The following is a 22,747-nucleotide window of genomic DNA, read 5'->3' as shown; positions in this document are numbered from 1 at the left end:
CTCAATCCCTCAGCTGCAAAAAAGGAGACACTGATACCTACAATCAAACACCTGCTATGAAGTAAAACATGAGGAAAGCATTTTAGCCTTAGGTAGGTGTCCACTCACAGCGAGTTTGGTCATTATGATGATGAGGATGGCTGTTAACAAATTAAGCTCGACCAAACAGGAGAAATCACCTTAAAGGAGAAACATTTTAAGTCAATGAGCATTTCCTTTTGGATGAATTGCAGAATATTCTAATGATTTTTTAATAAACCAAATTTTGTCCATTAATTATAGATTTACAGGTTCATGGACAAGTCTCCAGAAAAAGAATTAGAGGCCTCTTACCTCTGTAAACTAAGAAAGTAAATTTTAAAAAAAATCACGGAGGAGATTATACCTCATTTGGGAGAATATGTGCTTAGCATGCATGAGGCACTCAGTTCAGTCCCCATTAACTCCATTTAAAAACATTGTTTTTTAGGAAATGGAAAATTAAAGCAAAAAGATGGAGGAATACAGAATTTTTTAGAGACTCATCTAAGATTTAAGATGGGGAAGAAACCATCCATTTCTCAGAAGAAATCTTGAGGACTATGTAAACTGGATCTGAGATGTCTAGTCCTTTAACATTATTCAAGAATTCATATTACCAAGTCTTAAAATTACCTGATAACGCACAGTGGTGATACTGATCATAACAGCTGCCATCACGGATCGAGCTCCGGCTAGGACTGCTCTGTTCTGACATCTCTGCCCCTCAGGCCTCACCAGGATGAGAACACTAAATTCGGTCATTCAAGAGCATCTTTTGTAAGTCCTCCATTTGTGCTTCTGACTCTCCCCTCACCAGCTCCTCTGAGGGAAGCACTGTTATCATCTTCCCCACTCACAGATAAGGCCACTGAGGCAGAGACTAAACCCGTTCCAGGTCACATTGGCAATAAAGGACTTCTGTATTTCTGCTGTTTGCTTTTGACAAAGGAATCTGAGATATCAATTCAAGGCAGACTGTTAAATAATCAAGTCTGTCAGGTCTTCACCTCAAAGAGCAGATACTATAAATTCCTGATGTAGGATGAGGCTGCCGCCACAAACTGACTCAGCTTGAAATTAATATCCAAGATGAAGCAGCGGATACACGTAAATATTCACAATTGTCAACTCTGCTCACGGGTCTGGGCCCTTCACTGCCTGAACGGGGGTGCAATCCCCACCCGTGTCTGGGAGAGAAGCGCGGCTCTTCCCCGGCTCACCCAGGCTTCACGGGGTATTTCCCCCCACAGACTGGCCTCAACGATTAAAAGATCTCAAGATTTTTACACCATGCAAATCTAAAAGACATTTCTGCAGATGGAGCACTTTCTCAGGCTTAAATCTTTTTTGCCTACATTCAGCCAGGGGGAAAAAAGAAACATGACTCTACAAAGTCTCTGACCCGCACCACTCACAGGAGTAGAACGGCCAGAGCAGAAGATGGTTCTTCACATTGCAGGATGAGAAAAAAATAAAGATGCCCCGACAACAGGCACTCCCAGAGACAGTGCTCAGCAGTCTTCTGCACACTCACGGTTGTGCAGTCCTAATCACCTTCTATTTCCAGAACACTTCATCACCCCCAAAGAATCCCCCTGTCACTAGCAGTCACTCCCTAATCCCCCTCCAACCAGCTCCTTCCAACCATCACCTGCTCTCTGCCTCTGCATGTGCCTATTCTGGGCTTTTCATATCACTGAAATCAACAATATGTGGCCATTTGTGTCTGCTTCCTTTCAATTAACATGCTGTTATCAAGGCTTGTACATTTTGAAGTGGTATCAGCATCTCTTTCTTTTTTTTGTTTGAAAACTTTAAAGATTATTAGAAGGTGGTAAGTACTATCAGCAAGAGTAGAGTGGAGCATAAGTGATTGGGTTTCAAAGGGAAAAGTGTGGGTTGAACAGTCAAAGTGGACTTCCCAAAACAGGTGGCATTTTTCATTTTCCTCTTCTTTTTTGTCTTTTTTATTCACTCTTACGTGTGAATAATGTTCCACTACATGGAGATACTACATTCTGTTCATCCATTCAGCAGCTATTTAAGGATGAGGCCAGAAAAATGAGTGTAAGAGGTGACTAGCATGGATGGCATTTAAGCAAAGGGCAAAATGTGCTTTCAAAAAAATCCAACAAAGAGAGGCACAAGGAAATTCAGTGTGTTTCTGAAGCAAAGTGCTTGCTTGCTTCGGCAGGACTACTGTGCAGGGCTGGGGTGGATATTGGCAGGAGTCACGGTGAGGGAGTCAACTAAGACTCCCCACTGCAAGCAGCTCAGCCAATCCTCCTCCCTCATCCTGTATTGTCAGAGAAATGTTTCTAGGTTACTCTTATTTCAAGTAATAGCATTTTAACTGCACATCTGATCATCTCCATCAGATCACATTATCTCCAAGCCACAGAAAATCATTCACTGACCGGAGCAGCTCCAGGACATAAAGGTGAATGATCAGGGAGTCCTGCAGCATTCCAGCCTGCAGGCACAAACCCCACATGTACCCTGGTGATGTCCAGAAAATAAAATGCATGGAAATTTCTCACTGCTGGTACACGACATCTGCCCTCAAATTGCCCCAAAATCATGCTGGCAAAGCACTACTCAACCCTCTCACTATAAAAAAACCAAAAAGCTAAGAAGGCAAATTTAGGCTCTTGCATTGAAAACCAGCAACCATCACTGCCAGTATCTGAGCAGGAATGCTCCCTGACTTCGAAAACCACTGCGCAGATACTTTTCAAGCGTGAAACTCATATATGTATTCCAAATAGATGATATTGCAGTAGGATTTTTCTTTTCAAAATTTCCACTTGCAACATTAGCACAAGAAAATTTATGTTTAGGCTTTAAAAAATCATTTATCCTCCACTTTCTTAGTTTTGAACTTATTATTATTTTATAAATGGAGTTATGCTGTGTATTATAAACCGTTTGATTTCTGAAAACAAGACCTTTATGACCTCACTATTTCAGAGCAAACTTTAACGATTCTTTGAGAGGTGGGACCTGGGGCGCTCACTAACAGCTCTTTAAATACTGACAAGGATATGCTATTAAGTAATGCAAAGGCTCTAACTCCACATTAGCTCAGAAAGCAAAGAAACTACACCAAAGACTTCCTTAAATATTTTATATATTCGTATTCTTTTGAATATTAAAATTCTTAAAAGATGATTTTTTTTGAAAAAGACAACAGCTGTTTTAAATTTCCTCTCACCAAGAAAGCAATCTTTGTCAAGAATAAAAACCCCTATGGAAATCGAAATGACAGGACGTTTCTAGCTAAGTGAACATCCAGATCTGAACACAAACCTAAATCCAATCAGATCTCACTTGAACGAGCTCAACAAAGTCCTGGGCAACCCTGGAAATTAGCTCTTTTGTTCCAAATGTTGGCTGAGCTAAGATAATCAAACAAGGAAGGGAAAGAGAGAAGACGAAAGTCCACCTGGCAGCCTCCATCAGTTTTCTTCCAGCCACAAGGTGCCTCTAGGGCGGCCCCGCTAACAAGCCCCCCATAAAGAAAGCCGGCATCCACACTGCCCCTGCCGTCCCCAAGTAGCCCCGATGCCCATATTCCAGCCTGTGAATGGTCTTCTAATGTTCCCCCATTTGGTGGCACCTACCCCCTCATCCCCGCTACACACACAGAGCCACGGCAGCCTTCCCAAATCACAAATTTGATTACATCAACCCCACTTCAAATGCTTCAGAGGCTCCCTGTTAGAGTTCTAGCCCCACACCAGACCCTGCTTGCCCAGCCTCACCTCAGTACACAGGTTCCCAGTGACCTCAGGGGTCCCCTGACATGCTCCTCCCTCTCACTTGCCTCCAGGCTCATTTTGACTGTTTCCCAAGGAAGCCTTCCTTCCCTCCAACCTCCATAATTTGTTCCTCTCTTCCTAGAGCTTTCTAGGCTAAGTCAACTTCTGACAATGCTAAGCTCTCAAGAAGCAAATACATTTTGCTTATTATCGTGGCTATACCCTCTCTCCCCTATACTCACAGAAGTGCACGTGTTATGAATAAATGAATGACGGGTTGGGTCTCAAAGGGACTGACATACCTGCTCTCGCCCATCCCGATCCTTCTGTCTGTAGAATATCAGAAGCAAAACCTGAAGTACCTTCCCTGAGGGTCACTTTCTGTTGACACCCTTCACTGCCTACTGTGTCAGTTCTAGTAAAACTCAACTTATTCCAAAGCCCTACACCCCAGACTCTCTCCAGTGTCCTCCCGAGCAGGGGCTCCCTCCACCGTGGACTGCATAGGGCACTCTCCCCGGGTCCCCACGCCAAAAGCCTCCAGGCCTCTGCCTGGGCTGCACCTGCGACCTGAGCCACATTCTTGACTCCTCCTGGCTGACTCTTACTCTGTCCTCACAACTGAATTTAGAGCCCATTTCTTCCAGGAAGTCCTCTCTGATAATGTCCTTTAGGTCTTGTCTGGGCTCTATCTATAGCAGCAATATATGGAGACCAACTGGGTGCCTGCTCCTAATAAGACCACGAACCCTTGGGGGCCACGTGGGAAGGAGTGAGAGATTACAAGAAGGATGGGGAAATCAAAATGCAAAAATCACAGCCCAAGTCCCAAATTCAAGGATACTTTCTCATAAAAAAGTATAAACTATTTCACACGTGTCCAATTTGGCTACTATTTTTGTGGCTTGTGGACAGCAAGAACTTGGTGTTCTAGTCCAAAACCTAGGTTACATGCAAAGAAATGTATATATTCATATCCAAAGGAAACAAGAACTGCTCAACAACAGTTTGCAGTTAGAACTGAAAGGAAATTTGATAAAGGCAATCTCTCTCTCTCTCCTTTCTTTTCTGGAATCATATAATTTTAGAAGTATTTGCGTGACTAACAGATGGCTACAGTCCGTGATTTTGCACAGGAGTGTTTGGGGCTTAGGAAGCCCAGATTAGATTCACTCTGTAAATGAAATCACACCAACAAACTGATAGGTGCCGTGGTGGTGGAGCTGATGTTCCAAAGCAGGCAACCTTATTCTGTAAGAGAACTCTAAATAGAAAGCAAGAAATGCAATGTACTATACTGAATTTGATTTGCTATATGGGTCATTAACTGATAGTATATCTTGACTAACGGAACCCAAAAATAAATTGTCAACGTCGGTTTTCTTCATCTGACCGTTTTATGCTAACTTTGGATATTAAACACTCACTCCATATGGAAAGCTCAGGCTTACGCTGCAGCACATGTACATCCCGCGGAAGAAAGCTGACCAAAGGAGAACTGGAGAGTTTCCGTTCAGAAGCTGCAAAGTCTGGTTTTGCACCTGTACATCATTTGCAACCACGTCATCTTCAAAGGAGTTAGACGTTACCTCTGTGGGGCGAAAAGCACTGCGTGCTTCAGAATCATCAAAGAATGCTGAGCTTTGTGAAACAGTCCTGAGGCACTTAAATCATACTTTTTCTGAAAGGCTCCAAAGCTGACCCACTTCACCATTCCAGGTATAACAGGGAAGTACTGGAAACAGTAGAGAGAACATGACCTTGAAGTCTGACAAGGCCATGCTTGAATCCTGCTACAGCATTTACTAGCCGCTAAACAGACCAATTCCTTAACCCCTCTGAGAAGGCTTCCCAATCTGCAAAAGGGGGCTGCCACCGCCCACCTGGGAATCCTGCTACAGCATTTACTAGCCGCTAAACAGACCAATTCCTTAACCCCTCTGAGAAGGCTTCCCAATCTGCAAAAGGGGGCTGCCACCGCCCACCTGGGAGGCATGGATGTGAATGAAATACGCAAGTAGGGCGGCCGACTGGTACCTGACACGGGGCCTGGCTAGTTTCCCTCCGCTGCCCTTCTCCCCCTTTAAACTTGCACTGTTCCCCCGGTAATGATCAAGCCCCCAGAACAGACTACCCGTATCTTCTGTGTATCCCTGGATACATGCCTTACCCTTAGGAGGCCAGAAAAACAACTGCCTCCTCCCAAGTCACTAACAATGTTCTTAAGAGTCTGGGTATTTTTAACTCTATTTTTCAGGGAGACTACTCCAGAACTTTCCAAGCACCATTCTCCAGGTTGGCTCCCCTCCCTTTGCCCATCCCTTCTCACCTCAGATCCTCTGTCTGACTGCCTTCTGTTCATGGGAAAGAGAGTCCGGTAGGGTGGGGACTCCCTAGGCCTCCCTCCCTCCCTCACAGGTGACTGTGACTACATTCTCCCCACCCCCCACTCCAACTTCAGCTTCTGAGGACTCTACCCTCCCAGACCCTGCAGCCTCTGCACCTTCCCAAGACGCACATGTGGCCACGACCCTCCCTGCAGATTTCTTCCTGGCTGGCCCTGCCCACCCCCCGGCCCCTTAAGGATAAATAGCATTGCTCTGAAAATGGGAAACGCCGCTAACTGACACACCAAAGCTGCATGGTCTGGGCTTTCCTCCAACCCAGGCACAGCCCTGCCCCCCCTCAGCCTCAGTCTGCAGCCCTCGAGAAGATCTAATTCACATGCAAGGCTGTGAACACCAGCAAAGAATGACGACTCCCAACGTGTATCTCTAGTCCGGCTCCTTCACTTGAGCCCCAGGCTCATCGACCCGAGTGCCTCTTTGAAGTCCTAACTTGGATGAAAAATGGCATCTTAAAAATGCCTCATGTCCACCATTTACTCTGGAATTCGATTCCTGGCAGGTATCTCCCAGACTCCCCATTTTAGTAACAGCCCCAGCACCCACCTAGTTGTCTCAGGTCACATTCAATTTCCACTCTTCCCTCCCCCCGGCCCTGCCCTGCAATCAGTCCTGTTATTTATGACAATAAGTCCATCTCAAGTGTGGTTCTGCAGGGACCATGGCCGGAACCCCACAAGCTCACAGCATGGTGCACTGAGTAACAGTCCTCCGTAGGGTGCTCCCCGGCGGGGGAGGCATCTCCTGCCACTGGCCACCTCAGAAGGCACTGGATTCTCACACAGGAGGCCCAGGAGAAGGGACTCAAGGTTCTCCCGTGGTCTGAGCTTTGAAGGGCCCGAGGTCTGGGGGAGCTCCTAATTAGCAGACACACTTGAAAGTGAGCAGATGAGGATGTGGGAACCCAGGCAAGGCTGTTCTCACTCCAACTCCTGGGCTCACGGGAGCCACGGGAAAGGCCTGTGTCCAGGGTACAGCCCGGCCATCACAGATCCCAGCCTGCAATTGCCAACCCGGACAGCCTAGACTCCATCTACTTGCGACACTTACTTCTGTTCTGTTCACCACCCAGAATGTGATGGACTCATTCAGATATTCTGGCCTGTCTCAAGTGAGACAAATTCAGTGAAAAATGAAGTGTCCACATTTGGACCAGAGCATGAAAGGAGAAACAAGGCCTCATGGTCAGCATGATGGTGGTGGCCACGCCCTTCCACCGGGTGAGATGAACCATGGTGAGGGTGAGAATCCAAGGTCCTACGTCGGCCAAATCATCTTCCTTCACGGTTGTCTGGGGTGTTGGAGACTGACTACCACAAACTAATGACATGGCCGTCAGTGGTGGACGTCAGCTGCAACAGAAACGGATTCAGCTATTTACTACCAACATGGGTTAAAAGTAAATCCCTGGGTAGGGAGGTCTGCACGGCTGCTGAGGCAAACCACAGACCCAGCTCTGAATGCCCACTGGCTGAAGCAGAGAGGAAGCTATGGCCGTTTTAGCTGTCCCTGTGTCCAACAGATCCAGGTGAGCCAGCTACTTAGGAGAAGGCCATGTATTCCTGATACTCAGAAAAACCAGCCTCGTAAACGGAACAAAATAGTGGCATGGATTTTAGACCCAATTCAGCCCCTTTATGAAGGCAAAGTAAAGTAAATGGCACGGGGAAGTTGAATGCAAAAAAAGAAAATTAAAGAACCAAACGGTGACTGCTTCCTCCAACAGCGTCCCCTGCAGATGCTCACCCCCGAGCCGGCCACTTCCTCACCAGTGACCGCCGGCTAGGAAGCGCCGTCACGCACGTCACACAGCGACAGCCAGGAACCGCGTGCCGAGCACATTTGTATAAAAGCAGGAATCGTGCAAGTTGCCGCAGAATTTGACTTTACAATTTTAAATACTCCATGAAAAGAATCCCTCAGCAGCCGCCTAAATCAATTCGCATCTCACTTCTTCAAAACAATGAAACAAATTTAATAAGGGCGCATTTGTCACCAAATAAAAGGAGGACCAAACAGGTTCCTCAAAGCAAGGATTTTAACAGGTATCAAAAACCAGTGGGTAATGTGCAAACAAAGTAAATAGTCCAAAAATTAAGAAAATACAAAATGACGAGGATAATACATGGATCAACACAGCTGTAAAGTTTTTGCTTTTTAAAACGATTGAGACAGCACGGATGGCAATCTGGCTATTTCCAATGCAGGATGTGCACAGCCCACATTTTCAGATGGAACAACATGCTCACTGGGCAGTACAAGTGAAAAAGGAATAAAGAAAAAGGAAAAGAGGAACAAGAGAAATTAGAAACACACAAGAACAAAAATGATTTTGACAGCATGTACAAGAATTTACGTGAGTGTGTGAGGCCAGGAACGCGGGGATGGTGAAACCCACCCTCACCTCTTGCTCCAGGGAAAGCAGGGGCCTGAGGGGAGCGGTGCTGCCGGACGACCCCAACGTGGTCAGCGCCCCTAACCCAAATTCCACCTACAAGCGTCTAGGCAGATTTTGAGCTACAAATTGTGGTCGCATTTCAGTCTGGACCGTTTTACTCACTTCCACCAAGAGTAGCAGGAGAGAATTAGGCTCTGCTCCTGCACCAAATCATTGTTTAAAAAACTAATGACTGTGGAATACTAAAAGCAACAATGGGGTAAAAGTGACTGGAGGAGAATGTGCTTGACCCGAGCTCACTGGCCGCGTTATCTCACTGACGGTCAGATACTGGCTGAGCTCTTATGGTACCAGGACAGACAGACCCACAAGGAGGGAGATTTAATGCGCGGCTGTATTTTGATGCCGGGAGCCATGCCTGGTACATGAGGTTCTGGGTAATCAATGGTGACAGTGTCAAACACTGTGGGCTAAGTACACATCCGGCTACTCCGCCAAGTCCCAAGTGCAGACTTCAAAAGACAAAAACAAGCTGGCATTCTTTGGTGGCTCTGCAGACTCAGAGACAAGCATTTGTTGAGTAAAAATGTCACCAGTGACTCCTATGACAAAAGAGGAGGCACTGGCGTGGGGGCTGGGGCAGGGCTCAAGGCTTCCAAAGCTCACTCACCAGTCTGTCCAGGGGGAGAAGGTGGTCCCTGCTTACGTTGCACCGATGCACCTACCTTGACTAATGCCTGGGGCCTCAGCAGGTGTTGACAGGTGAGGTGAACAGAGCCAGACTCGGTGTAGCACGGTGCTGGGAGCTATGCCCTCAGCAGTGCCCAGGCTCCTAAACATACCAGCACATCCCCAAGAAGCAGAAGGGGAGTGCGGGCATGTAGGACACAGGACCGTGTGAGGACAAGCACAGATCATGGCCACGACAAGCCTCTCCCCTTCCTTAAGCCATACAGGTATATCTGGGAGGAACAGAAAATTCATCCAGAGACCGCTAGGTGGGCTCTCGCAGGTGGGACTCGGGTCCACTTCTCTTCTCACTCACAGGGCTGGTCTAGACATTCTTTTTATCAATTCTCTAACATCTTCTCCTCCAACTTACCAACAACCAGAAAGTAGGATCTGATCTTAGGTAAGCTCAAGAATCACAGAGCACTGCCTTCACGGCGGGCCCAGCAGCATGTGCCAGGTTCTCCGACCGTCACCTGTGGGACCACCATGAGCCCTCTCCAGACTCAAGGACAGAGGCCGTAGGACGGGGGGACACAGCCTCCCTAACTCTCCCCAGCAAAGGGGGACCACTTCTCGGCAAAGACATCTCACCCTCTTCTGCCCGAGGGACAGCACGATAGATACACTGGGAAACAGAGCAGAAGGTGGGGGGGTAGGCAGCCCAAAAGAGCTCGTCTGTACTTCCGAGGCAAAGTGGGGCCTTTGACTTAATCACAGGGACAAACTGAGAATGAACATTTCCCTGCTCTGTCCCATACACCGTGATACGCCTTTCCCTGCATAAGGAGTTCATTCGGAAGTCCCTGGCGGTGTTTCTGATGTCCTAACTTGGCATGGTGGCTGTCGGGCAAGAAGAGAGGGCCTGAGCCTAACAGGTGCTGGGTCTGGGAGGCAGGAGACACCGGCTCCAGCCCCAGCTCAACCAGCGCCTCGTTCCGCCTCTCGGGGTTAAGCATCTCATCCAAAAGCAAAGGGATGAGACTGTCCCAGGACAGGCTGCCCAACAGAAATGAAATGAGAGCCATGTAAAGAAAGTTTCCCAGTTGCCACGTTTAAAATAGTAAACAAAGAAACAAACCAACAAACAAAAAACAAATACTAGAAACTGATTATAAGAACAGATCTTACTTAATCAACTGTATGCAAAATACTATCATTTTGACATGTAATCAATGTAGGAAGTAAAGAGATAGTTTATATACTTTTGCTAGACAAGCCTCAGCGTCTGATGTGCATTTGACCTACAGCATATCTCAGCTCAGTCCAGCCACCTCCCCAGTGCTCCTAGCAGCAGTGGCTTTGGCTAATTTATTGGACAGCAACTCCAGGGTTCCCACCATGGTCCTGGCTGTAAAGCGGGAGTAAGTGTCCACACTAACCCTAAAAGGATCTCTCTGAAACAAAGGCGGATTCACTTTGAAATGTCTGTAAACCGGCGGGCTGCACCTCCCTCCCCCCTTGGCTACAAGACAGACTTCTTCCTTGCTGATCCCTTTCTGGATGTAGGGAAGAAATCCGGCACACAGCCAGGGTGGGCTGGCCTCCAGGTAAACTTACCTGCTGTCTGTGTCTCCTTCTCAAAAGGGATGCAGATGAGGGGAATCTTGCCCCAAAATTCTTGTGGCCACCATCCAGCCACTTGGACTTGAGCAAGATGAAGAGTGAGTCAGTGAAGTCCTCGATCCTCTTCTCCACCACCCTGCAGTCCTCGTAGATTGAAGGACACGTCGGTGAACGGCTGCTCGGCTACCTCCCCATGCAGCACAAAGACAAAGAGCTGAGGGTCATTAAGCCCGGTGCCATACAGCCCCTCTGCACGTGCAGCTTCTCCAAGGCCTTGGCAGAGAGACAGTTGGTAATGGTGACAAGGCCCACGACTTTGCGGTGTGTCTGGAAGACGCTCCACCCATTCTCAGGCACATAGTGTTGCCTGTAGTGGATACAGAATGTCCACTGGGAGCCGCATGGGCTGATATGGCTCACTGAGGTGAGTAGCTGATAGATGCAAAAGAAATTCTCCTCTGAGATGATCTCCATTGGTTGGACCACAATGGGAAGTGTCTGGTGGTCCTCAGCACACTGCACGTAGTCAGGGATGCTCATGTTGCTGGCCCTGCCGAGAGGGGTGAGGAGATGGAGGTACATAATCTGCTGTGTGCTACGGGCCCATCTGGGTTGCTGTGACCTGGTGTGTACCAGCCAGAAGGCAAGGGAAGCCAAAGCAAATCCGGGGGTACAGTTTGTCCTCAGAGTCTGCACATGGCTAATGTATCTCAGATCATATTACCCAGCTTTTGGTCTAGGCTTCCTGCCTCTGCAGAGAAGGGTCATTTCTTATTTTCTATTTCCAAGCACCTAGCAAGGCCCTGATGCAAAGTCACTGCTCAAAAATGCTGAATAAAAAATGAACAAAGAAAATGCTTTCCCCAAACCCCTTCAGCAGAATATAAAGAAAAGGACCACAGTAGGATTAAAAGATCTGGATTTCTATCCAAATTATTTGAACCCCTAAGCTTCATAATAATGGATAAGAAAACTTGCCTAGGGGAAGAGGATACAGTTCAGTGGTACAGCACATGTTTACCATGTACGAGGTCCTGGGTTCAAAACCCAGTACCTCATTTTAAAAAATGAAACAAATAAATACACCTAATTACCCTCCTGAAAAAGTATTTTTTAATTCAAAAGTCAAAAAACACCTTGCAATTGACACAACATTGTAAACTTGACTATACTTCAATTAAAAAAAAAATCCTTGCCTTACAAGAATATATCTGAATTACGGATGTTTGCAAATGTAAAATGTCTAGGGTACCACCTGCATAAAAAGAGGTGACTGTACAAATGTACTATCCCTCCTTAAGGAGCTATACTTCCTTTGGGGGGGTTATAACCTCTCAGAGCTAATTTTCTCAGATTAAAAAATATAAACATTGCCTGATTCTCAGTAGTGATGAATAATCAGATAAGCCAAAGAAAGCATATGACCCACAGAGTTTACTCAATAAATGTTTGTTGAATGAATGAATAAACAAGCAAGTGAATGCTGCTCCCTGCCACAGACCATCATAATGGTACTGCCTGGAAATCCCAAGCCCACGTTCACCCGACTCTGCACTAACAAAATGGGTGACCTGGGTAGGCCTGTGTGCTTCTCTAAGCCCCAGTTTAATCATGAATAGAAATGAGGGCAATAACACAAACCTCAAATTGTTAGTGAGCCAGTAATGAATTGTACCCCAACACTGCAAGATGGAACCGTTAAGAAACCTGGGCAAAGGGTCCATATGCCCTCTCCATATAATCTCTTACTACCACATGGGAATCTACATTACATCTCAAAATAAGAAGTCTAATTTTTTAAAGAGGTTATTGAGGTTAGGTAAGCTCACTGTGTCAAATTAGGAACACACAGTACAAATAGGTCAATGCCCAGCCCATGAGATACACTCAGTTATCATTCCCACTGAACCCACTGGTACCTCCAACTTCAGAGCAAGAGAATGGGTCCTCATGGCAACAGGCCACAGCACCTGAAGCTAACAAAGCTAATGGTGTCCATTTCAAAGAGCCCCTGAAACCACCCTTGTTCTAATTTTCTATTTGTAATTTTTTTTCCTTTTCATTAAATAGAAACTCCCAATTCCATAGAATTCTTACTAGATATCATGATGGCAGCCCTTCAAAGCCTGACCAAAGAGATCATGATGGCAGAATTTCTTGGTGAAACAATAAAATGAAAAGCTATTTCCACAAGACCTCTGAGTAAATCTACAAGGGAACTTCATCCTGGACTGAGGAAGAGGACTGGGGAGGAAGGGGTAATCTGGGGCACAGAGAACTATGGGCCACCTGTCCCACGATGGGCTATAGACCCACCCTCACCCTCCAGGAACTTAAAATACACACAGACAGTCTGCTATGGACAAGATTTTTTAAAACCAATCCCTGAATCCCTAGCAGGTCTGGTTTCTACCGAGACACAAATGGCTTATGTGTATAATGTTTCACAAAAGCCTTAAAATATTATCACCCCTACTTGACACATCAAGAAACTGAGGTAGAGAAGTTTATCACATTCTACAAGATTAGAGAGAGGCCACGTCAGTCACCGTATTTAAATCCAAGCCCCTGCTCCAGATCTCACACTAGAAAGTGTGACATAATGCCGCTTTCCTGCCCTCTCCCTGCAATCAATCTCTGAAGAGTCTTTTCTGTTTCACCTGGGATCACAATCACATTCATTTTCCACAAAGAGCTATGTCACTCCTTGGAGGACTTATCAAAATCTAAAGGGTTGGGCTGAGAGGAGAGATTTGCATTTTCTGTTTCTCAAAGGAAACATGGCTTTAAAAGTCTTACTTATCAAGTCTTAGCCCTCATTGTGCAGAGAAAGAACCGGAGGCTCAGATGAGAAGAGGAAAGGGCCTTATTAACAAATATTGCCTCAGCGCAGCACCAAGCCAGCCCTGGGCACTTCTGGGGGTGGATCTGGGAGGCCCAGGAGAATGAGTGTAATAAAACAGAAAGAGAAGAAGCATACAAGGCCCTGTCTCTACACCACCATACCATGAATTTCCACCAAATTACCCAGTATGGGTGCAGCCAATATTAAGGTTGTCTAAACAGGTTATAGAACCCTGGAATTCTCAACCATAGTTGAAATTCCAAAATTTACTGTGCCTTTTTCCCAGTTCAAGCATCAATTCAGTGGGCACTCTGTACCAGGGACTACAGAGGCCTGAATTTCTCCCAAATACAGATCTCTATTACCACATGTGCAAACCACATAAAGGCCACCAGAATAAAAGCACCCACAGATAAGATGGAATTACTGAAACTGAAAGCAGCCAAAGAGCATATATTACTAGGAAAAACGGTGCTCCTATAAATGGACTCATGAACATAGAAAGTAAACTGTGTTTAGCAGGCAGGAAAGGGGGGATTAACAGATACAAATTAGTAAATATAAAATAAATGACAAGGACCTGCTGTATAACACAGGGAACTATATTCAATTCCTTGTAATGAGTTATACTAAAAACAATCAAAAACATATATATATACATATGCATATGTTTATAACTGAATCTCTGCTGTACACCTGAAACTAACATTGTAAATTGACTACACTTAAATAAAAAATAATTTAAAAAAATAAGTAAAAATAAAAGCAACGCCATTAAGAAAAAAAAAAGAACACTCTAATCCCCTTAACTGTATGTGGTGGAGAATTCTGGTTGCAAGCACCAAGTCCACTAGATCACTTCAGCACTGGCTGTCACTCTTTCTGACCATCAGAGAGTCACTTGCTTCCCTGAGGTTACTTTTCTCTTCTGTGAAAGGCTACAGTTGCAACTAACGATGTATAGAATCTCATCATTCACAAGTACAACAAGTAGTGAGGACTTCCCATGGGCCAGGCACTGGACAGATGAAAAGATAGGGTCCCAGATATATTCATGGGTAGAAGAAGTTTATGCCATAAAGACATTAATTCTTCCAGGTTTGATAGACAGATTCATTGCAATTCTGATTAGAATTCCTACCAGATTTTTCTTGGAATGTAACAAGTTAATTTATGATCAGGAATAGCCAAGAAATTTCTTTAGAACCACCACTGGGGAGGGGTGGATAGGTCATTCATTTCTACTGGTCTTTATGAAGTGATGAAAACGTTCTGGAATAATAATGGTTGCACCACTGTGAATATGCTAAAAGCTGCGGAATTGTACCATTTAAATGGATGGAATTCATGGTGTGTGAACTATATCACAATAACACTGTTACATGAAGAAATATTTCTTGACAATTATTTTTCTGTTTATACCACTAGTCTATCACACAATTTAAGAAAAACAAAAAACCAAAACAAACCAAACAGTGCCAGGAGCTCTTTAGGACTGCAATATCCCTGGGTCTCCAAGGCCTCTGGTGGTGCTGTTCCTCTTAACACACACTAGCTGGGCTGGGCTAGTTAGGGACTGTAACTATCTTTTTAAAATCGAGGATCACTCCTTTCACCCTGGGAGAGGGAAGGAAGGAGGATGTCACAGCCTCATGCCTTCAGCTCATTTTTAACAGAACCAAGCCCTGCTTTCACCACTGTAATCACTCTCACTATAAAAACACGTGACATCAACAAGCACAGCCATGATAACACCTGAAAGTGTTCAAGGTACTTACCTGCAGCAGAAAAACTGAGGGAGGAGACAGAAGCTCGCTCAGCACTGAGGCTCCCTTTTCCCGACTCCAACTGGAGAAGCAGGGCGTTACAGCCTGAGGCTCTCAGCCCAGGGAGCAGTGCCCGCGCCACTGAGCTGGTCCTCCGGGAGCCGGAAAGGGAGAGGAGGGCTGCCCCGGGGGGGAGGGAAAGGGGAGGGACGGGGGCTGCAGCCCTGCTCGGAGGCCAGCCCCAGCCCCAGCCCCAGCCCCCCGCCCCGTCAGAGTCCGCAGTCCCCGCCCGCCCGGACACAGCCCTCCCAGGGGCGTGAACGGGCCGGCGGCCAAGGAGAGGAAGCCAGGGAGGAGAGGACTCGCGGGCGGGAGAGGGGAAGGGGACGCCAGCCGCGGACTGAGGGGATCCCGGCTGGGTGAGAGGTGGCAGGTGCACACCTGGCCCTTGGCAGCTGTGGCCGGGGCGCCGGGGCAGGTGGCGCGGGTAGAGGGGTCTGGCCTGAGCAATTCATCTGAACACGGGCTGACTGGCGCCCTTGGGGACTGTGACAGGCGGACCGCCCTCCCGCAACCGCCTGAGCACTTTTCCGGGAGCCCCCCACTTTGCACTTCCACAGCCAGAGGCCCCGGCCCCAGACAGGAACCAAAGGCCTACCGGGCGACAGAGTTGAGAAACCTTTGGGCCCGATCCCCGGCTAGGATATGGAGCTTCCAACCAGCGGACCACTTGGCACTGACTGCGCATGCGCAGGAGGGCCAGCGATCCTCTCTGGGTTCTGTGAGAGAAGGTGGGACAGGGAGGGAGGGAGAAGATGGGAGCGGGTGGAGAGGACGGGAAAATTGGAGAGATACAGATGGACACGATGAGCAGAGAGTAGGGAGGGATCTGGAGAGGGGAGGGTCTTAGCGGAGTTGGAGAGAAAAAGCTTTACCTCTGGGGCACCCCTAGGCGGCAGACCTGCCTCTGTACCCTTCTGTAACCCTTCAAGTCCCGCAGCTCAAGTTTTACCTCCCTGATCCAGCCCTCCATCGGATGCTTCTGCAGAAACCCTATGGGGATCACACCCATTGCCCCCACGCGGACCTGGTTTTTCTCTTGCTCTGAGAACCAAGCACCCGCAGGTGTTGTCGTTCAGAACTACCTTGGGAAAGGTACATAATCCCCTTTTACACGCTGGGAAACAGGCAGGCAGGATCACTGCCTTAGCTCCACTGTCCCAGGTGTTGGGCTGGCGGGGAGCGGGATGGTACAAGATCAGAGCCCCAGACAGAGCAGACTGCCTGAGTGTTGGTGCATAGTCCCCATCCCTCCTGGGTAAACCATACCCAACCCTAGTGGAAACATCAAGGGCTCGCAGTGGTTCCCTGGGTGTGGGAGAGCTGTCCTCATGTGAAGGAAAAGTCCAGCTGGGCTAACAAGCTAAGTCACAAATCTAAGTGTGATTAGTGTCGGTTTACTGATCTAAATTCTGCTGGGCTATCTCATATATCTGAAGTTTAGTGTCAGTTTATTGGGCTAACAACCTAACTCGTAATTCCAAGCTCAACAAGTGTCAGTAATGTGATCTACTACAAATTGATAAGCTCCAGTGTACTGATTCCTTGCTTTTTGTTCTTTGAGCCTTATTGGCTAATTCCCCCTTACTTGTAATTAAGCCTTTAAAACCTCATGTGCACGTCTTGGAGATGCTCAGAACTTCGGAGCAGGAGCCCCTCTGAGCCCACCGGCATAATACTTCTGAGTACACCCAACACCCCGATTGGTGCTTTTCTTGGCTGGCCTGTTTCCATAACACTCAGCTCCAGTGCCCAGCTTTCTAGGTAGATAGGAGTGTTACCAAGTCGAAATTATTTCTCCTCAGTGCAGGACAGGACAATAAGTTGGGAGACCAGATGTTGGGGCACGGAATAGCAAGTTTCTGTAGACCTAGATGGCAAACTAATGTCCTGGAAAACCATCTCCCCAAGTCACAATTCAGGCTCCTTTCCTGTGTGCTTGGTTGTTGCAAACTTCTTAGTGTAGGAATTCCTTCTTGTTAGAATCCTTTCTTCTTGCAGCTATCTGCGTGGGTCAGATCCCTGCAAACCTCCAACTAAACAAACGTTATTTTCTATTCTGTAATTTGCTATCTTTTAATGAATGAAAAAGTGTTAAATATCCTTAAAGGTCAGAGGCTTCAGAATAGGATCTCCTGTTTATTTCAGGCTCCAGGCAACATTGATTACAAGCAAGATGAAGCCTAGGAGACAGAGCATAGGGTTAAATTCAAAGGAACAGATCTAATATGGAGTCAGATTTGTTCTGTTCTATTACCCGGCCAGAAGCCACTTGAGGATTTAAATCCGTTTAAGTTAAAAATAACTAAAATTTTAAAGGAATTTACATACATATGTGGGAATGTGCAAAACATATCTGGAACAGCACCCAAAGGATAGCAAACAGTGGCATCTCCAGAGAGGGCTGAAAGAACAGAAGATTAGGGAAAACTTCTTTCACTTGTGTATTTTTGTGCTCTGTTTGAGTTTTTTTTAACCATTTGCTTGTATTTCTTTTTCAGTTAAAAAAAAATGTGTAATGGAACAAAGGAGTAACTAGCATAGCAAATACAGCAGCCATGGAATCACTGAGTCATCACTTTTGATTTAAGCCAGAAAGCATTTATTGACTCTCTCCAATGTGCAGTCGTGTTTTAAGAATTCTTTTAATATAATAATTATTATTATTATTATTACTACTACTACTGCTACTACTATTAATATTACTATTATTACTATTATTTTATGAAATAATAACACGGTTTATCTCACCCCTGCCCATGGCTGGTGAAAAACCAACTGAGTTTTTCTTGAGTTGTTTTCCAAGGAGTAGAGATGAGTTTATAAACAGAACACATCTTCAGGGTAAAACAGGCAGAGTGCTTTTCCAGCAGGCCAGACAGCTATGAAGGGTTTTCAACAGAGGCGCCCAGAAGCTGAGAGAGAAAGCCTCCAGGACACTACAAAAAGCTGCCCAAACTGCCTTCTCCATGGCACTACTGAAATAGGAAAGAACAAATCTGACTCCATATTTGATCTGTACCTTTGACTTTAACAAAGCCAAGTTAATATGCTCCGGTCTTTTCATGGGTTATGATGTCACAGAGGAGATGGACAGGTCAACAAGGAACCACTCTGCCGTGATTATGGAGCTGGGGAAAGGGATGGGCTGCAAGATGTATGACGCAGCGGCAACTGTGCCCGTGCTTCTAGGCAGGTATCCAAAATCGCCTCGACAAGGTGTCAAACACCTGTGCCCACGTCCTCATCAACAGACATGTATTAAAGACAAATGGAAACATATAAAAGGCCAATACCCTTGATGGGTACACCGTTCAAAGAGCAAAGTCTCAGTTTGACAACTGGCCATCTCGGTTCCCTGAGATTCATTCTTGAAGAACCTTAAAAACCACTCCTCTGTCCTCAAGAAGTGCTGCATATTTGTCCTATCTTTGGCTCAGGGATGGAGCACGTTCAAGTGAACTTTAATGTCTGCACAGATTTGACTGTCTTACTCCAGGTTCACTTGTCCATTCCAAAGAGGCCTGAGCTAAGTCCATCCTCCGTAAGATCTATTCCCTCCAGGGACAGCTCATTGAGCCTGTAATTAAAAGCCAAGTGAACAAGACTGTCCTCTGCTAAAATGTTCACCCACCCTTCACTGTTTTCTTAATCTCCTCTCCTGGCTAATTGCAACAGACTAACACCTCCCTCCACCAAGATACCCAACTATGCCATTTTGTCTCCCCAAAGAGAAAGTAAGGTCCATAAAAGAGGAGAAAACTACATAGTCACCTCTGAATTCTTAGCATATAGTAATGTCAATAAATAGAACTCAGATTATTGCTACTTTCCTTTAAAACCATTCTGGTTATTTGAATGAGACCTTGGAAGAGAGGTGTTTGCTGTCCAGTATCTTGATCCACAAGACTCTGGAGGCCTTTTTTGGAATAGCTGTTCACTGATTCATTCAAAACACAACTTATCAATCAAGGAGTAGCTGTGCTTTTCTGCCAGGAGTTTGTGGTCACTCTCATGCCAGAACAGCTTTAAACTATATCCTTATTTTGGATTTGTTATTTTTCCCCTCTTCCAACAAAATTGACTTTCCTTACTTTCTTGTCTTGAGGAATTTTTTTTTTCCCCTTTCACCCTTTAATAAACCAAGATTCTCAGGATGGGCTAGGCCCATTATATGATCACCCATCCAACTCCTAATGTGAGAGGCCTGGGGCTAACCTCCTGCCCTCCTGTCAAGGCAACTGAAAATCAGTTCAGGAGCCAACCAGCACACCACGGATTCTAACGATCACTTATCTCCCAGAATCCCTGTTTTCTCGTTTGTCTTGGTTTCTGAGGATTTCCCCTTTCTTGACAATTAGTTGTGCAGCTTGAAAGATGAGGAAGGAAGGTTTTATTTCTCAATCAGCATTTTAAGAAACTTGTCTAATGAAGGTTTCCAAGAGGTTCTACAACCCTCCATTGCCGAGACAGAAAACACACTAGACATTTTCTAAATTTAGCTCTCATGTGCATTTTTTCTTTGCTTTTGTTTTCTTAACTGCTAACAGACATTATTTAATTAAAAAAAAGTAAGGCCCCAAAAAGGATATAACACTGAAGGGGCAAACAAAATTAAAGGGCAAAGACAGAAAAATGGTAACTACTCTACAAAGTTAATATAATACATACACTATGTATCAGATCAGCAAGTCTCAGTAACAGCTAATTGAAACATGACCATGAGGTAAAATTTCTCTCCTGTCAGGACATGGCCAACAGAAAATACAATTAAACCAACACACTAATATCCTAAGTCTGGCAAGGTACAGAAGGCTACAAGCTAAATGTGTCTTCTTCTGGAAAAGAAGGAGACACACCAGCTCTTCTCTGTGGAGCCGGAGCCCACGGGAGGAGGGTGAAGTGAGCTGTGTAAGTACCCAATTAGCAAAGTGAGTGATGAATAAATAGACGTGAGCTTTGTTGACAGTGATGATACTACTATTCATTTGTGCTTTAAAGTATGACTTCACTTTCAGTGATCAATACTTCGGCGTCCTCAGGAGTTGAGATTTTAGGAAAATGCACAGCCTGGGCCCAGACCTCCTATTTAAGCTCGTGACTCTGCCTAGATATCTCAAGGGCACTCCCAACTCAACCTGCAAAGAGCTGACTTCACGGTGCTCCTCCCATAGCCGTCCTGCCCAGGGCCTCTGGTCGGGGGGTAAGGTCTCCCTGCGTCTCCCAACTCAGGCCCATTACTCACAGATGTGAATGGACCCCTCCTTCAGGGACCAGATATCCTCAGTCACAGAGTACCACCACCCTCAACTGACCTACCAGATACTCACTGGCACTCACTCAGCACTGACTCTGTGTTGGAGACCACGCTGCACACTGCACAGTGTATCTCTCTGGATCTCCACAACAGTCCTGGGAATTGGGTACATCACTGCTTCAATTGATTAGATAAATTGTTTCAATTCCTTGCGTGTGTCATTCAAACTGACACGGCTACTAAGCCACAACCCTGGGCCTGAAAACCACTTGAAAATTGAACACTGCTACACCTCACAGCCACCCTACTCTGACTCATCACATCACCTCCTGCCAAGCCTTCTAAATGTTTCCAAGCATTCTACAAGACAAATGTGAACTACGAGAGCACCCCACTCTCCTACTTAAAATCTGTCAATGATGGTGCACTGCCCTTAGGAGAAAGCCCCACCGGGCTTGAGCACAGCCTAAGACCCCAGCATCCGCGTTCCCTGCGTGGCCGCGCTGCCTCACCCACCACGCAGCTCTACACGTGCCGTGTCCAGGACAGGGATGCTGACTCCTCACAACCCAGGGCTTGTCTCACTCGAACAATGATCACATTCTTCAGTGTTCATCTTCATTGCTGACTCTCACAAAAATGTTTTCTCATGATGAATCAATATCTTTTTCCTTACAACTTCCCATCATTGATAATGAGCTCCCCCCAAAAGAGAGAAGACCTAATTCTCAGTCTCCTTATCTGTAAAGTGAGAATAACAAGGAAATATATGAGGTTTTAAGAGAAATAATATTCATGTGAGACTGAGGGACAATTCCATCATACAGTAAGCACTCAATGTGTGCTTACTTAATATTAGTAAGAATATATTGCATTCTAGCAACCTTCAATCAATGTTTTATGACTTTGTCCAACAGACTACTGACAAACTGTTGGACGAACCACTTTGAGAAGATCAGCACTAGCGTACTGGGAGAGGTAAGCGCTGACTCCATTTACAGCTGCAGCTACCCAGCACTACGGGGCGGGGGCAGTTTGCTCAAACTCTTACATGTTGCTTGAGCATTTAGTCCTCGTTACAGAATAAAGATAGGTGTTCTTTAGTCAAATCTCCTGAAATATAAATCTTCAAAGATTGATGCAAATTAGGTTTCAAGTACAACACTCTCACTAGAATTTATTTGAAAATTATAGTCTTAGCTACTCCACACATCAAAAGGGCATAATCTTAATGTATCTGACTAAATACACTGAAAGGGTTGTTTAAAAGGAATTAAGAAGAAGCCATTCTGAATAAGCTCTCTGTATCATCTGCAAAAGCCCCACCCATGGGTCTCATTTCTCACTTCCACATAGGTGTTTTCAAGTAGCTTACCTTGGGTCTTGGTTTCTTATAACACGGGGCGTGGAATAGTTGTGGATAGATTTATGTAGCAAATATATACCTAGGGTATTTGCTGTGAAGGAATTCTAGAAATAAGAAGATTGATATATAGTACCACCCATAAGAAACTCAGCCTTTCCATTTACAACAGCATTAAGAATAAAGTGAGAGATACATTTAACAAAAATTTACAAGATTTGTACATTGAAATTTTTGAAGTATTACCAAAATAAATTTTAAAAGATCTACATATATGGAAGACATTCCATTTTCATGGAATGATTGACAATATTATTAAAAATGTTAAGACTCCTCAAAATGATCTATATATTCAGTGGAATCCCTATCAAAATTCCAGCTAACGTCTTTGCAAAAATTGAAAAACTGAACCCAAAATTCATATGGACGTGCAAGGGGCCCAGGACAGCAAAAACAACCTTGAAAAAGAAGAGTAAAGTTGGAGGACTCACTTTAAAGTGTACTAAAATTCTATAGCACTAAGTCAGTATGAAACTGGCATAAGTTTGGATAAATAAATTTAAGAGACACAATAAA

At 45.5% G+C, this 22,747-nt stretch overlaps 1 protein-coding gene across 4 annotated transcripts in view; it reads right to left on the bottom strand.

The window, feature by feature from the left end:
* LOC140699564 (trafficking protein particle complex subunit 9-like) overlaps nt 1-22,747 on the bottom strand; it is a 217,174-nt gene that overhangs the window by 38,055 nt on the left and 156,372 nt on the right. The window contains exon 3 of one of the 4 annotated variants that reach the window (XR_012077749.1): nt 11,252-11,430. The exons of the other annotated variants lie outside the window; for them this stretch is intronic. The gene's annotated coding sequence lies outside the window, so the exon portion shown is untranslated. Of the gene's footprint in view, nt 1-11,251; nt 11,431-22,747 lie in introns of those variants that run through there. 4 annotated transcript variants of the gene reach the window in all.

The sequence above is a fragment of the Vicugna pacos genome, chromosome 11 (assembly GCF_048564905.1).
Source record: "Vicugna pacos chromosome 11, VicPac4, whole genome shotgun sequence".
In the NCBI taxonomy this organism is placed as follows: domain Eukaryota; kingdom Metazoa; phylum Chordata; class Mammalia; order Artiodactyla; family Camelidae; genus Vicugna; species Vicugna pacos.
Note: the sequence above shows the minus strand (reverse complement) of the source record. Positions and strands in the feature narration are given on the sequence as shown.